General features: G+C 33.8%; 1 protein-coding gene across 2 annotated transcripts in view; it reads right to left on the bottom strand.

Moving 5' to 3' along the window:
* LOC117322421 (diacylglycerol kinase beta-like) overlaps positions 1-18,113 on the bottom strand; it is a 168,115-nt gene that overhangs the window by 106,866 nt on the left and 43,136 nt on the right. The gene's annotated exons all lie outside the window — the stretch shown is intronic.

Below are 18,113 nucleotides of genomic sequence, written 5' to 3'. Positions count from 1 at the left end.
AGACTTGCTTTGTACCTATATTTGTCACTTAATTGTACTACGAGACGGAATATATATATGGAACAATATGATGAAAAACAAACTTTTTTAGCATTGCTCGGATATACACATGATAGATATATATATTAATATCTATGTATATCTTTCCTAAATAAGGAAAACTGTTAAATCAAAATAGCATTCAGGTTCCTAACATCAGCAACCTGATACCACGTAATGTGGAATTAACAGCACACCAATATTTCTATGACATCAATTTCTATGTGATACAGACTTGTATTACAATATTCTCATTTCATTCTAAAGGTCACACAATTCCAGGTGCATATGAATGCTATATAGATTCTATAAATATCCAATTAGCAGGTAGGTTAGGACAGATATAGCCAGGCAAATATCAATAATATCCTGAATGAAGCAATTTACGGATGTAGGAGTATATTCACTGACTTCAATACCGTTATAATCCACATTTACCTATTTGCATAATCTAGTGATTGGAATCCATTTTCGTAAGCAATAACAGAATACTTCTTTTTTCCATAGATGAGATTTGTGCAAGCTTAAATTTCCAATTCTAAGAACAGAGTACATTTTACCTCATTCTGACCAAGTAATACCTTAAAACACACTTGAAGCTGCTCCTTTTTATGACGTCATTACAAATTGGATTTTTATAATAATGAACAATAGAAGTTTTCACAATAATTTATTTCAGAATTTATGGTCCAAATTCAGAAGTCTCTGAAATAGTCAAGGGAGAAAGTATATATTGTGTACATAAAACCAATCACACATGATTATACATGTACCGTATAGCGGGAAATTTTAGCGGTCATAAAATTTGGCGATTTGGTCATGAAAACTGAAAGTTAAATTTTGGCAGGTTAAAATTTAGCGATTTCCTTAAATCTATGGTTTTAATTTGGCGTTGAGCATATATATTACCTACCGATATATATACAGTAGTGTATAGATAATTATCTTATGTCCATAATCCTATCCATGTTTATTAAGTGTTTTGTGTATTATCGATCCTCTGCCTCGAAACTGGAAACTATTACCAAAAAAATTCAGACGAACACATACATGTAGATTTGTCAAATTAGTGTTTATATGAGTATGTGTACAAGCAACAGACAAAGAGAATTTAATCAACCGTATGATATCGTCGTGGTCATCTATTGTATGATGTGTATACGTACAGGTGAGTTGAACAATTAGTCTACAGGTAAAGTGTTAACATCAGTTCATTGAATGGTATGGGTAGATGGCTTTGTTTTCACAAAAATTAATTATGATGCGATATATGTCATACTTGTGTTGCTATACATATATCGTGAGTAGTTGTTCACTAGCTATTCGCATGTACCTATCGGCATTTTGGCCGACAATTGCCAGGCAACATCCAACGTTACTACCAGTCGTTACTCTCTTGAGTTATCAAAGGTAAATGGCGGCCGGAACAGAAACTATTGGGTAAGTTGAAATTTTCGAGTCTTTTTATTTGGCGGTGTTAAAATTTGACGGGTGAAATTTTGGCTATCTTTATACGGACCCGCCAAAACGCCAAATTAAAGCCCCGCTAAAATTTCTCGCTATACGGTAACAGGTATTTTAAGTTAGTAGAAGTTGTGTGGTACCGTGTAAGGAAATCATTATCTCACATCCAACACTGAGACCTTTGGAAGAATTCAGGGAGATTAAGACCAGGTGACACCTGCCATACAAATCTAGGTCAAATCAGGATTCAACTATGACACCTGCCATACAAATCTAGGTCAAATCAGGATTCAACAGCGACACCTGCCATACAAATCTAGGTCAAATCAGGATTTAAACAGCGAAACATGCCATACAAATCTAGGTCAAATCAGGATTCAACAATGACACCTGCCATACAAATCTAAATCAAATCAGGATTATCGTTCAATTTCAACAATCTTTATGTACTATCTTTCCATTCAAAGACCGTTTTCAAATTATTGAATATCATTTTATCAAATTTCCAATAATTTGGCTCAAACAGAAAAGAAACATTTGATACTTTGAAGATTAAGCTCAAAATGCTATAGATATTTATAAAAAAATTCATGCAATTCATAAGAAAATGTTTCTTCCATTCTTCACAGGAGAAGGGGTATGTGTTGTATGATGACATCATAATGATGCTGCTTCTTTAACTGACATTGTACTGTGAATTGGTAATCCGCATTTCAACCAGAGGGTTTGGGAGTTTGGTAAGCAAATCAGATTGATGCTTATTCGGACTGGGATTTGGTTCTTTGTAAGTGTGTGAGCAAAAAAATTAAGGATGATTTTGTTCAGAAAACAGCAATATCTAAATCTGCATGTTTGTCAGCTGGCCAGCACACACTCGGCAAGGCTTGTGGTGTGCAAATTTGTTACAACGTCTCAATTTGATACAACTATGTTGACTACTTTTGTAACAAATTAGGACATATATGACAGGATATTGCATGTCAATTTCCTTTCAAATAAAAATGTTCATTCAAATTTGTTACAAAGTTTGAAAAATAGTTAACAGATAGTTGTAGACATTGTAACAAATCTACACAATACATCCTGTCTTTAGCACTCCCAATTTGTTACAAAAACCGTTAACAGATAGTTGTAACAATGGGACATTGTAACAAGCACAATACAGATGGTTTAGTATATGTCCCAATTTGTTACAAAAACCGTTAACAGATAGTTGTAACAATGGGACATTGTAACAAGCACAATACATATGGTTTAGTATATGTCCCAATTTGTTACAAAAACTGTTAACAGATAGTTGTAACAATGGGACATTGTAACAAATCTACACAATACATCCTGTCTTTAGCACTCCCAATTTGTTACAAAAACCGTTAACAGATAGTTGTAACAATGGGACATTGTAACAAGCACAATACAGATGGTTTAGTATATGTCCCAATTTGTTACAAAAACCGTTAACAGATAGTTGTAAAAATGGGACATTGTAACAAATCTACAAAATACATCCTGTCTTTAGCACTCCTAATTTGTTACAAAAATCGTTAACAGATAGTTGTAACAAATTGAGTATTTGTAATTAATTGGCATGCACCAAAAGCTCATGCTGACAAACCGAACTTGGGTTGAAACAGGCCCAAATGTATAAGATTCTATTGATCCGTAAAAAATGTTTATTCCAAATTTTGCTTCTTCATCAAGCATTTGATGAGAAATTTTGTCTTCAACACTCTCTTACTCCAATATTTTTATGAGATTGAGCTATGATGAAACTGTTCCTCTGATAATGGCATCTGAGCAACATATCGTAATCACTCCAAAGTAACCAAAAGCCTGAAGAGTTCCGGTTGGAAATGCCAAATAATTAACTCTGCAGAAAAAAAAGCAAGCAAAACAACCATTACTCTTTTTCAAACCAACTCGATAATAAAGATTGGTTAAGAAAATACTGATTTTATTAATCAATTTATGATTCAAAGTTTACCTTTCACCATACAAAAAATTGTCTTTTAGAAGTCCATACATTGACTTCATTAAATAGCGATCAGACTCACTAGACGTGTAGGTAATGGTGCATCAATTACTGGTGTGCTCTGTGTTTAAATCACTTTGGTCTCTTATGACCAGTCATGTTTACATATCACAGATACAGAATGCTCAAAGTATAATGTAGATATCAAAGTATCAAAGAACCGCTACAAATAATCCCCCACCCACCCTAAAAAATATGTATATATCAGATTCTTAAATATACTGTATATATTTTGTGAAGACATACAAAAGACTTTATATCTATCATTCCATTAAGCATTTCCATGCATTCCAGCAGCTGTTGGCTCTTACTGATGATCAAGTACAGAAAATTTGAAAATTACTCTTCCTTGTACACAAAAAAGCTTGGAGTTATTTCCCTTGGCAGTGTATTTACTATTCATACTGATATTTACTTCCCTTGGCAATATATCCATCATTTATTTTGACAGAGTTACTTCCCTTGGTAATGTATTCATCTTTTATTTTGACAAGAGTAACTTCCTTTGGCAAATAATTTACTATTATATTGATATTTACTTCCCTTGGCAATATATTCATCATTTATTTTGACAGAGTTACTTCCCTTGGTAATGTATTCATTTTTTATTTTGACAGAGTAACTTCCCTTGGAAATGTATTCATTATTTATTTTGGCAGACTTACTTCCCTTGGCAATGTATTCATCATTTATTTTGACAGAGCTACCTTCCTTGGCAATGTGTTCATTTTTGACAGAGTGACATACCTTGGTATATTATGACATTTATTCCCTTAGCAAGGTCATCATTTTCTTGATTGTGATTTTCATATTTTTTTAGTATTATTATTATCTTGTATATGTCATCAGAAAGTGCTTTACAACATGAATATATATATTATTAGCATGAAATTAATACAAATAAAGCCATATGTTAAAAACATTAGCTTTTAATAATACAATTTGCCTGAAGGATGAGATTTGTGGGCTTTTAACAACTAAATTCTTTAATCAGTAATTACAGCTTGGAATCTGAAAATTAGTCTACACGTAAATCTGACTTCACAATAATAATACACCTGAAAAACATATCTGCTGAATTAATGAATCAAAAATAACTACTGAAAATTAATTAAATTCTGTAATATCATTACTTTCCAGATATGGCTTGGGACACTGTATTCTACATTGAAATATATATAGTGTATAGCTAATTTCAGTCTACATTTATTCTAAATCTTTAACACAAGTGAATCAACAGCTGAAAACAGGACAGCTGTCCACAAGCCTCATTCCTACACATACCTCTGGAGCTACATAGATGGGTCCACATCAAAGGAATGGAATAGTTAAATATATAAATTTGGGAGGAAGCAACAGTTATAATTACTTCACTTGTAAAGCACCTTCCACAAATAGACAGTAATTGAGTGTGTACATATCCATGTAAGGTCGTATGGTAAATGCCCTTTAAACTGAATGTCTAAATTGTTGAATACTATTAGTACCTTTGTATAATTATGAAATCAGAATCCTGGACACCTCTATAAAACAGCATTTGTTTCTTCATATTTTTTTCTGATGTGATACTGTTGTATTAGATAAAGATATTGCCTAGTTTTTGGACAAGTTCATTTCCTAGTATTTGGACAGGTTCATTGCCTTTTTTTTCACAGGTTAATTTGATAGTATTTGGACAGGTCCCTTTCCTAGTTTTTGACAGGTTCATTTCCAAGTTTTTTGCACAGGTTCATTTCCTAGTATTTGGACAGGTTCATTTTCTAGTATTTGGACAGGTTCATTTTCTAGTATTTGGACAGATTTGTCTTCTTTTAGTTTTTGGACAAGTTCATTGTCTAGTTTTTGGACAGGTTCATTTCCTAGTATTTGGACAGGTTCATTGCCTTTTTTTTCACAGGTTAATTTGATAGTATTTGGACAGGTCCCTTTCCTAGTTTTTGACAGGTTCATTTCCAAGTTTTTTGCACAGGTTCATTTCCTAGTATTTGGACAGGTTCATTTTCTAGTATTTGGACAGGTTAATTTCCTTGTAATTGGACAGATTTGTCTTCTTTTAGTTTTTGGACAAGTTCATTGTCTAGTTTTTGGACAGGTTAATTTCCTGGTTTTTGGACAGATTCATTTCCTAGTATTTGGACAGATTCATTTCCTAGTATTTGGACAGATTCATTTCCTAGTATTTGGACAGATTCATTGCCTGCTTTTTTGACAGGTTCATTTCCTAGTTTTTGGACAGGTTCATTTCCTGGATTTTGGACAGATTCATTTCCTTTGAGTTTTTGGACAGATCAATTTCCTAGGTTTTGAATAGATTAATTTCCAAAGTTTTGGATAGGTTCATTTCCTGGTTTTTGGACAGATTCATTTCCTTTTTTTGGACAGATTCATTTCCTAGTTTTTGGACAGATTAGTTTTATAGTTTTTGGACAGATTTGTTTCCTTGTTTTTGGACAAATTTGTTTCCTAGCTAGGTTTTGGACAGGTTAGTTTCCTTATTTTTGGACAGGTTCATTTCCTTGTTTTTGGACAGATTTGGTTCCTAATATTTGGACAGATTAATTTCTTATCGCAAAGAAATATCTTTGATAAGTGTTTCGCAACCCCATCAATTATTCGACTTGATAAACATTTCTGAAAATTCATATTACAATGATACAAATGTATTTTATTCTATTTATCACAAATTCATTGTTCATGAGAAAACTTTCATATTAATTCCCCTACCAAAGGCACTCATTTAAGGTTAACTTCCAAAACAATGTTTTGACCCATGATCTATAACACCACAATAGTTAATTTACATGTGTGTACCATGATTTTCATGGAATGTGCATTTGACAATGGGAGGACAGGCTGGTTATGCGATAGATATTTAGGATTAAAACTGAATGGAAATAATGCCTTCAAAATTAAGCAACATTTACATCACTTGAAAGCATAAACCTGTTTCCACTTTCCCAGTTCTTCTACGACTCTTGTTTGAAGCTTCATTTCAAAAATAACTAGAGCAGATATTTTAGTCATGTTGAGTGAGGATGGATGGTTTAAACTTCAGCCATTAATCAGATGTCTCAATATAGCTGCTTCATACTTCTTCCTCAATGAAAATTGATTTTCAAAAGTATTTTTGAGAAGATTCAACATACTGTGTATTCTGATTTTGTATGACTTTATTACTGTGTAGATCATCTGACATGCAAGATACTACAACCTACCAACAGAATACAACGGAAAGGAATTGTTACATTCCTGTCACAAAATAGCTCAAAACTTGTAACAGGAAAAGACACTAAAAATAGCCTTCCAATGTTGAGATTCGAACTAGTACTTGTAACCTATTGCTTTCAAAGCATTAGATGCATGACTTCTAAGGCAAAAGGGACATTCTAATCAGTTTAAGCTTTGAAGACAATGTTTAAAATCTCAAGCTTAAAATTTAAGCATTTGGTGAATTATTATTTTAAAGTGTTTATTAGTATATAACACACTTCAAGAGTATTTTAATCATTATGAATGCAAAGGGCAATTCAATATTAATAATATCTTTCAAGACAAATATTTTTTGAAGGTGAATACCCGCAGTAGCTCAAACTTAGTGATTGCATGGTCTATGCCCTTATCTCCTCTCACTTTGATATTGAATGTAATGTACTGTAGATTGTGTAATGTAGATTGTGTAATGTACTGTAGATTGTGTAATGTAATGTAGATTGTGTAATGTAGATTGTGTACTGTAGATTGTGTAATGTAATGTAGATTGTGTAATGTAATGTAGTTTGTGTAATGTAATGTAGATTGTGTAATGTAATGTAGATTGTGTAATGTAATGTAGATTGTGTAATGTAGTGTAGATTGTGTAATGTAGATTGTGTAATGTAGTGTAGATTGTGTAATGTAGATTGTGTAATGTACTGTAGATTGTGTAATGTAGATTGTGTAATGTACTGTAGATTGTGTAATGTAATGTAGATTGTGTAATGTAGATTGTGTAATGTACTGTAGATTGTGTAATGTACTGTAGATTGTGTAATGTAGATTGTGTAATGTAATTGTAATGTAGATTGTGTAAGTAGATTGTGTAATGTAGATTGTGTAATGTAGATTGTGTAATGTAAGTATATGTGGTAATGTGATTGTAATGTATGTAGATTGTGTATGTAGATTGTGTAATAGTTGTCGTTTGTCTGTGTTGTGTTCCTGTATGTGCTTGTGTAATGTCGCTTGTGTATACTGTGATTGTGTCCTGTACTGTAGATTGTGTAATGTACGTTGTGTCATGTTGCTTGTTGTAATGTATGTCGATTTGTGTATGTAGATTGTGTTGTCAGATTGTGTACTGTGCTTGTGTGTCATGTAGTTGTGGTATGGTATGTCAGCTTGTGTCATGTCTGATTGTGTATGTGTTGTTGTAATGTTGTAGTTGTGTACTGTAGCTATGTGTATGTCCTGTAGATTGTGTACTGTGTTTGAATGTATGATCTGTGTATGTACTGTGATTTGTTGTACTGTTTGTTAATGTCTTGTGTCTGTGTCTTGTGTCATGTCCTAGTGTGTGTCTGTCCTGTCGCTTGTGTCATGTCCTGTCAGCTTGTGTATTCAGTTGCTTGTGTCTGTGTCTTGTTCTGTCCTGTAGTTGGTGTCAATGTACTGTCGATTGTTCCTTGTCCATGTCGCTTGTTGTCCTTCCTTTGTGTCCTGTACTGTCGCTTGTTTCCTGTCTGTGTTGTGTCATGTGCTTGTGTCCTGTCATTGCTTGTCTGTTGCTTGTGTCTGGGTCCTTTGTGTCCTGTCCTGTTGCTTGTGTCATGTCGCTTGTCTTTGTTCTGTCGCTTGTGTCCTGTAGTTGTGTATGTACTGTCAAAGTTGTGTCCTTATCCTTAGTCCTGTGCTTGAATTGTTGTCCTGTCCTTTCTTTTGTGTGTCTATGTGTCATTGTCCTGTGTGTGATTTTAGTCGCTTGTGTCTGTAAATGTAGATTGTGTACTGTCGCTTGTGTATGTCAGTTGTGTCTGTCTTGTTGTGTCTGTCGACTTGTGTATGTAGTTGTTGTACTGTAATGTAGATTGTGTATGTCGTTGTGTAATGTGTTGTGTATGTCCTGTCGATTGTGTCCTGTCGCTTGTGTCATGTCTGTCGCTTTGTGTCTGTTGCTTGTGTCCTGTCGCTTGTGTCATGTCGTTGTGTCTGTCCTGTCCTTGTGTCCTGTCCTGTCGCTTGTGTCCTGTCCTGTCGCTTTGTGTTCTGTCCTGTCGCTTTGTGTCTGTCGTTTGTCTTCCTGTGTTGTGTCTTTGTCCTGTGCTTGTGTCTGTCGCTTGTGTCCTGTCCTGTGTTGTGTTGTCCTTGTGTCACTGTCCTTGTGTCCTGTCCTTGTGTCCTGTCCTGTCTTGTGTCCTGTCGCTTGTGTCCTGTCCTTGTGTCCTGTCCTTGTCGTTTGTATGTCCTGTAGCATGTGTCCTGTTGGCTTGTGTCCTGTTCGCTTGTGTCGTCTGTCGCTTGTGTCCTGTCGCTTGTGTCTCTGTCTTGGTTGTCTGTACCTGTCGCTCATGTCCTGTCGCTTGTGTCCTGTCCTCTGCTTGTGTCCTGCCTGTCGCTTGTGTCCTGTCGATTGTGTCATGTGTTGTGTCCTGTACGTTGTGTCCTGTATTACGTTTGTGTCATGTGTTACTACTTGTGTACACTGTCCTTGTCGCTTGTCTGTCGTCTTGTGTCCTGTCCTGTCGCTTGTGTCCTGCTGCTCGCTTGTGTCCTGTCCTGTACTTGTCCATGTCGCTGTTGTCCCTGTCTTAGCATTGTGTCCTGTCCTGTCGCTTGTGTCCTGTATGTCGCTTCTTGTGTCAATGTATCGTGTCCTGTCGTGTCATGTGTCCTGTCGACTTGTGTCTTACTGTTACGACTTGTGTCCTTACCTGTCGCTTGTTCTGTCGCTTGTGTTGTACTGTCGCTTGTGTCATGTCCTGTGATCTGTGTCTGTCCTTGTGTTGTCCTGTCGTTGTGTCCTGTCGCTTGTGTCCTGTCGCTTGTGTCCTTGTCCTGTCGTTGTGTCATGTCGTTGTTATGTCGTTTGTGTCCTGTCCTGATTGTGTCATGTCTGTACCTTGTGTATGTCCTGTAGATTGTGTCTTTGTCCTTGTACGTCTTGTGTACTATCCTTGTGTCCGTCCTGTGTTGTGTTGTACTGTTTGTGCCTGTACCTGTAGATTGTGTAATGTAGATTGTGTAATGTCTGTCGTATTGTGTCAATTTGTAGTTGTGTCATGTACTGTGCTTGTGTAATGTACTGTAGATTGTGTCTGTACTGTGACTTGTGTCATGTCATGTGTTGTGTAATGTACTGTAGATTGTGTCATGTATGTAGATTGTGTAATGTACTGTAGTTGTTGTGTTATGTAGATTGTGTAATGTCACTGTTGATCGCTTGTGTACTGTAATTAGATTGTGTCCTGTCGTATTGTTTGTATGTCCTGTTGTTTTATGTCTGTAGACTTGTGTAATGTAGATTGTGTATGTCCTGTAGTTTGTGTCTGTAGCTTGTGTCTGTATGTAGCATTGTGTCCATGTCTGTACGTGTGTCTGTGATTGTGTTGTTATGTCCGCTGTAGTTGTAATGTAGTACTTGTGTTCCTGTCGATTGTGTAATGTAGTTGTGTCAATGTACTGTCGTTGTGGTAATGTAGTTGTGTCATGTAATGTCTAATTGTTGTAATGTATGTGTGTCTGTAATGTAGAATTGTGTATGTCGATTGTGTACTGTACTTATGATTGTGTTGTAATTAGATTGTGTAATGTACTGTGATTTGTGTCTGTACTGTATTGTCGTAATGTCGTAGATGTGTCATGTACTGATTGTGTACTGTCACTGTGATTGTGTATGTCTGTGCTTGTGTGCTGATCTGTGTATGTGTATGTGATTGTGTCATGTCTGTGTTTGTTCCTGTGCTTGTGTAATTGTCGCTTGTGTACTGTCGTTGTGTACTGTCTTGTGTCTGTCCTGTCGATTGTGTCCTGTCGATTGTAGATCTGTCTTATGTACTGTCTGTCCTTGTGTCCTGTACTGTCCTTTGTACTGTCGATTGTTTGTACTGTCACTGCTGTAGTCCTGTCGTATGTTCTTCTCTAGTTCTTGTGTCATGTTTGTCTGTCTCCGTATGTATTCCTGTACGTGTGATTGTGGTAATGTAGATTGTGTTACTGTAATGCTAGATTGTTGTAATAAAATGTAGATTGTGTAATGTAGATTGTGTAATGTACTTGTAGATTGTGTAATGTAATGTAGCTTGTGTAATTTAGATTGTTGTAATGTAATGTAGATTGTGTAATTGTAGATTGTGTAATTGTTAATGTCGATTGTGTAATTGTAACTTTAGATTGTGTAATGTAGATTGTGTAATGTAGATTGTTGTAATGTACTGTAGATTGTTGTTAATGTATGATTGTTAATGTACTGTTAGATTGTGTAATGTAATGTAGATTTGTGTAATGTAATGTAGATTGTGTACTGTAGATTGTGTAATGTAATGTCAAGATTGTGTAATGTACTGTAGATTGTGTAATGTAGATTGTGTAATGTAGATTGTGTAATGTAATGTAGATTGTGTAATGTACTGTAGATTGTGTAATGTACTGTAGATTGTGTAATGTAGATTGTGTACTGTACTGTAGATTGTGTAATGTAGATTGTGTACTGTACTGTAGATTGTGTAATGTAATGTAGATTGTGTAATGTACTGTAGATTGTTGTACTGTAGATTGTGTATGTACGTATTGTGTATGTACTGTAGATTGTTGTCTGTACGATTGTGTCCTGCTAATGTGTGTACTGTAGATTGTTATGCCTTTACTGTTTGTGTGTGTCCTGTATGTATGTGTCCGTTCGTGTATGTCCTGTCAGCTTTGTGTCTGTACTTGTTTGTCATGTCCTGTCAGTTGTGTAATGTTGCTGTCGTTGATGTCTAGTGTGTGTACTGTGATTGTGTCATGTCTGTGTTTGTTGTATTGTCGCTTGTTTGATTTGTCTGTCGTTGTGTCTCTCTGTAGCTTGTGTCAATGTATGTGTTCTGTATGTCAGCTTGTTGTCTGTGCTTTGTATGTCCATGTTTTGTGTACTTGTGATTGTGTATGTACTGTAGCTTGTTGTAATGTATGACTTGGTTGTGTTGTGTACTGATTGTGTAATGTAGTCATGTAGATTGTGTACTGTATTTTATGTTTGTGTGTATGTAATGTATTGTTGTCATGTACTGTAGATTGTGTAATGTAATGTAGTGATTGTGTACTGTACCTGTACGATTGTGTATGTAATGTAGCATTGTGTAACTGTAGATTGTGTACTGTATATGTAGATTTGTGTATGTCATGTAGATTTGTGTAATGTAACGTAATTTATTTGGTAATGTAATGTGATTGTGTATGTACTGTAGATTGTATATGTAATTGTTAGATTGTTGTAATGTACTGTAATTGTGTTGTAATTTGTACTTATGTAGATTGTGTATGTAATTGTGTACTGCTAAGTAGATTGTGTAATGTAATGTAGATTGTGTAATGTAGATTGTGTAATGTAATGTAGATTGTGTAATGTAATGTAGATTGTGTAATGTAATGTAGATTGTGTAATGTAGATTGTGTAATGTAGATTGTGTAATGTAGATTGTGTAATGTAATGTAGATTGTGTAATGTAGTGTAGATTGTGTAATGTAGATTGTGTAATGTAATGTAGATTGTGTAATGTAATGTAGATTGTGTAATGTAGATTGTGTACTGTAATGTAGATTGTGTAATGTAATGTAGATTGTGTACTGTACTGTAGATTGTGTAATGTAATGTAGATTGTGTACTGTAGATTGTGTAATGTACTGTAGATTGTGTAATGTAATGTAGATTGTGTAATGTAGATTGTGTAATGTACTGTAGATTGTGTAATGTAATGTAGATTGTGTAATGTAATGTAGATTGTGTAATGTAGATTGTGTAATGTAATGTAGATTGTGTAATGTAATGTAGATTGTGTAATGTATGTAAGTTGTTGTACTGTAATTTTGTATGATTTGTATGTAGATTGTGTACTGTAATGTAGATTGTGTACTGTAGATTGTGTAATGTACTGTAGATTGTGTAATGTAATGTAGATTGTGTACTGTACTGTAGATTGTGTAATGTAGATTGTGTACTGTACTGTAGATTGTGTACTGTATGTAGATTGTGTAATGTAGATTGTGTAATGTAATGTAGATTGTGTAATGTAGATTGTGTACTGTACTGTAGATTGTGTAATGTAGATTGTGTAATGTAATGTAGATTGTGTAATGTAATGTAGATTGTGTAATGTAGATTGTGTAATGTAGTGTAGATTGTGTAATGTAGATTGTGTACTGTACTGTAGATTGTGTAATGTAGATTGTGTAATGTACTGTAGATTGTGTAATGTAATGTAGATTGTGTAATGTAATGTAGATTGTGTAATGTAATGTAGATTGTGTACTGTAGATTGTGTAATGTAGATTGTGTAATGTAGATTGTGTAATGTACTGTAGATTGTGTACTGTAGATTGTGTAATGTACTGTAGATTGTGTAATGTAATGTAGATTGTGTAATGTAATGTAGATTGTGTAATGTAATGTAGATTGTGTACTGTAATGTAGATTGTGTACTGTACTGTAGATTGTGTAATGTAGTTGTGTACTGTAATGTTACGTTTGTGTCTATGTACTGTAGATTGTGATTAATGTAGTCTGTGTAATGTAATTGTGTAATGTAATGTGATTGTGTCATGTGATTGTGTACTGTACTGTATTGTTGTACTGTACTGTAATGTGTAATGTAATGTAGATTGTGCCTGTCTGTAGATTGTGTTGACTGTAGGTATTGTGTACTGTGATTGTGTAATGTCCTGTAGATTGTGTATTAGACTTGTGTACTGTAATTTTAATTGTGTACTGTCCTGTAGATTGTGTGTAATGTATGATTGTGACTGTACTGTAGTTGTGTAATGTTTATTGTGTATGTTGTGTATTACTGTACGATTGTGTCATGTAATTGTGTAATGTACTGTAGATTGTGTAATGTAGATTGTGTACTGTAGATTGTGTACTGTAGATTGTGTAATGTAATTGTGTAATGTAGATTGTGTAATGTAATGTAGATTGTGTAATGTAATGTAGATTGTGTAATGTAATGTAGATTGTGTAATGTAATGTAGATTGTGTAATGTAATGTAGATTGTGTAATGTAATGTAGATTGTGTAATGTAGATTGTGTAATGTAATGTAGATTGTGTAATGTAATGTAGATTGTGTAATGTAATGTAGATTGTGTAATGTACTGTAGATTGTGTAATGTAGATTGTGTACTGTACTGTAGATTGTGTACTGTAATGTAGATTGTGTAAGTGATGTGTAATATGTAGATTGTGTATGTAGTTTGTACGCTTTGTGTATGTAGTTGTGTACTGTAATTGTGTATGTAATGTAGATTGACTAAGATTGTGTACCCGTATGTTGTGTAATGTAATGTAGATTGTGTAATGTAGATTGTGTAATGTAATGTAGATTGTGTAATGTAATGTAGATTGTGTAATGTACTGTAGATTGTGTAATGTACTGTAGATTGTGTAATGTACTGTAGATTGTGTAATGTAATGTAGATTGTGTAATGTACTGTAGATTGTGTAATGTAATGTAGATTGTGTAATGTACTGTATTGTGTCTGTATGTCAGATTGTGTACTGTCTTGTTGTATTGTAATGTACGTTTGTATGTAATTGTTAAGTACGATTGTGTAATGTAATTTATTGTTGTCACTGTCCTTAGATTTTACTGTCTGATGATTGTGTCCTGTCGCTTGTGTCATTCGTGTAGATTGTTGTAATTGATATGTAGATTTGTAATGTACTGTCGCTTTGTGTCCTGTCCTGTTGTGTATGTAGATTGTGTACTGTAGTTGTGTAATGTGATTGTCTCATGTAATGTCGCTTGTGTCTGTAGATTGTGTAATGTTTGCTTGTGTAATGTCCTGTAGATTGTGTCGTATGTGTTGTGTAATGTATGTAGATTGTGTACTGTACGTTTGTTTGTGTACTGTAGATTGTGTAATGTACTGTAGATTGTGTAATGTAGATTGTGTAATGTAGATTGTGTCTGTATGTAGATGTGTACTGTACGTATTGTGTACTGTAATGGGACGTCTTTGTGTTACTGTAGATTGTGTAATTTTCACAGATTGTGTACTGTAGATTGTGTACTGTACTGTAGATTGTGTACTGTAGATTGTGTAATGTACTGTAGATTGTGTAATGTAATGTAGATTGTGTAATGTACTGTAGATTGTGTAATGTAATGTAGATTGTGTACTGTACTGTAGATTGTGTAATGTAATGTAGATTGTGTAATGTAGATTGTGTAATGTAATGTAGATTGTGTAATGTAATGTAGATTGTGTAATGTAGATTGTGTACTGTACTGTAGATTGTGTACTGTAGATTGTGTAATGTACTGTAGATTGTGTACTGTACTGTAGATTGTGTAATGTAATGTAGATTGTGTAATGTAGTGTATGTAGTGTAGATTGTGTGTAGATTGTGTAATTGTAATGTAGATTGTGTACTGTAGATTGTGTAATGTAGATTGTGTAATGTACTGTAGATTGTGTAATGTAATGTAGATTGTGTAATGTAATGTAGATTGTGTAATGTAATGTAGATTGTGTAATGTAGATTGTGTAATGTACTGTAGATTGTGTAATGTAGATTGTGTAATGTAGATTGTGTAATGTAATGTAGATTGTGTAATGTAGATTGTGTAATGTAGATTGTGTAATGTAGATTGTGTAATGTACTGTAGATTGTGTAATGTAGATTGTGTAATGTAATGTAGATTGTGTACTGTAGATTGTGTACTGTAGATTGTGTAATGTAGATTGTGTAATGTATGTAGATTTGTAATGTAGATTGTGTAACTGTAACTGTAGATTGTGTAATGTATTGTGTGTATGTAGATTGTTATGAATGTAGATGTGTAGTACTATAGATTGTGTAATGTAATGTAGATTGTGTCCTGTAGATTGTGTAACTGTAGATTGTGTAATGTATGTAGATTGTGTAATGTAGATTGTGTACTGTAAACTGTAGATTGTGTAATGTAGATTGTGTACTGTATTATTTTTAAGTAATGTTATTGTATATGTAGATTGTGTAATGTACTATGAATTGTGTACTGTACTGTAGATTTTGTATGTACTGTAGAATTGTGTACGTTTGTAGATTGTGTAATGTACTGTAGATTGTGGAATGTAGATTGTGTAATGTAGATTGTGTAATGTAATGTAGATTGTGTAATGTAATGTAGATTGTGTAATGTACTGTAGATTGTGTAATGTAATGTAGATTGTGTAATGTAGATTGTGTAATGTAATGTAGATTGTGTAATGTAATGTAGATTGTGTAATGTAATGTAGATTGTGTAATGTACTGTAGATTGTGTAATGTAATGTAGATTGTGTAATGTATGTAGATTGTGTAATGTATATTGGTTTAGATTGTGTACTGTTGTAGATTGTGGTAATTAAATGTAGATTGTGTAATGTAGATTGTGTCTGTACTGTAGATTTGTAATTTTAGCTTGTGTAATTGATTGTTATGTACTTAGATTGTTAATGTACTGTAATTGTGTAATGTAATGTGTTCATGTAGATTTATGTATGAGATTGTGTAAGACTGTATGTTTAATTGTGTAATTGTGTACTGTATGTATTTTGTATGTAATGTAGATTGTGTAATGTAGATTTGTAATGTATTTTACTGATTGGTGTACTGTAGATTGTATGTATTATTGTGTAATTCGTAGATTGTGTATGTAATTGTGTATTATGTAGATTGTGTAATTAATTGTGTATTGTACTGTAGATTGTGTAATTGTTAGTAGATTGTGTAATGTATGTAGATTGTGTACTGTAGATTTGTTGTACTGTAGATTGTTATATGTAGATTGTTTGTATGTAGATTGTGTACTGTATGTATTTGTAATGTTTTTGTATGTAGATTGTGTAATGTAGATTGTGTAATGTAATGTAGATTGTGTAATGTAATGTAGATTGTGTAATGTAATGTAGATTGTGTAATGTACTGTAGATTGTGTAATGTAGATTGTGTAATGTAGATTGTGTAATGTACTGTAGATTGTGTACTGTAGATTGTGTAATGTAATGTAGATTGTGTAATGTAGATTGTGTAATGTACTGTAGATTGTGTACTGTAGATTGTGTACTGTAGATTGTGTAATGTAGATTGTGTAATGTACTGTAGATTGTGTAATGTAGATTGTGTAATGTAGATTGTGTAATGTACTGTAGATTGTGTAATGTAGATTGTGTAATGTAATGTAGATTGTGTTGTGTATGTTAGATTGTGTAATGTATGTAGATTGGTGTAATTGTAATGTAGATTGTGATGTAGTTGTGTAATGTAGGTTGTGTAATGTAGTTGTTTTTTAATTTTATGTAGATTGTGTAATGTACGAATTGTGTCTGATGTGTAGTGGTGTGAATTTAATTGTTTGTCGTAGATTGTGTTGTCGTATGTGTAATAGTGTTAATGGATTGTTTGTAATTGTTTGTACTGTATTGTGTACTGTAATTGTGTAATTTGTGTTGTACTGTAGCTTGTTTTATTGTGTAATGTAGCTTGTGTACTGTGTTTGTTTGTCTGCCTTGTGTCCTGTGACTTGTGTCTGTCCTGTACTTGGTGTCCTGTGTCTTCTTGTGTCCTGTCCTGTCGCTTGAATGTCCTGTCGCTTGTTCCTGTTTGTGTACTGTCGCTTGTGTAATGTGTTGTGTACTGTTGTGTTGTTGTGATTGTGTCCTGTAGCTTGTTCCTTTCCTGTAGTTTGATGTCTATTGTTGTGTCCTGTGTTTGTGTGTACTGTAGTTGTGTTGTCCTTGTGTGTCTGTGATTGTAGTCGCTTGTTGTCTGTAGATTTGTCTATGTAGATTGTGTAATGTAATGTAGATTGTGTAATGTAGATTGTGTAATGTACTGTAGATTGTGTAATGTAATGTAGATTGTGTACTGTAGATTGTGTAATGTACTGTAGATTGTGTACTGTAGATTGTGTAATGTAATGTAGATTGTGTAATGTAGATTGTTACTTATGCTAGTTTGTTTAGATGTGTCCCGTAATCTGTGTATGTCAGTAGTTGTGTAATGTATGTGATTGTGTAATGTCTGTAAGTGTTTGGTTCTGTATGTTTGTTTAGATTGTGTATGTAATTTTGTATTTTGTAGATTGTGTATGTAGATTGTTCTTGGTGGGTATTTTGTAATGTACTGTGATTGTGTATGTAGTTTTTGTTTTTTGTGTTGTTTGTGTTGTCGTTTTGTGTATGTCTGTGGTTGTTGTATGTGTGTGTCTGCTTTTGTTCTGTTTGTGTCTGTGTTTGTGTTTGTGTTTTTGTGTTGGTGTCTGTTTGTGTTTCTGTGTTGTTTGTTGTGTCTTTGTTTGTGTGTTGTAGTTGTTTTTGTGTTGTGTTGTTGTGTTTGTGTTGTTGTGTTGTGTTGTATTTGTGTATGTTGTAGATTGTGTTTGTAG

This window comes from Pecten maximus, chromosome 2, assembly GCF_902652985.1.
Source record: "Pecten maximus chromosome 2, xPecMax1.1, whole genome shotgun sequence".
Lineage (NCBI taxonomy): Eukaryota > Metazoa > Mollusca > Bivalvia > Pectinida > Pectinidae > Pecten > Pecten maximus.
This window is presented reverse-complemented; position numbering and strand designations above follow the sequence as displayed.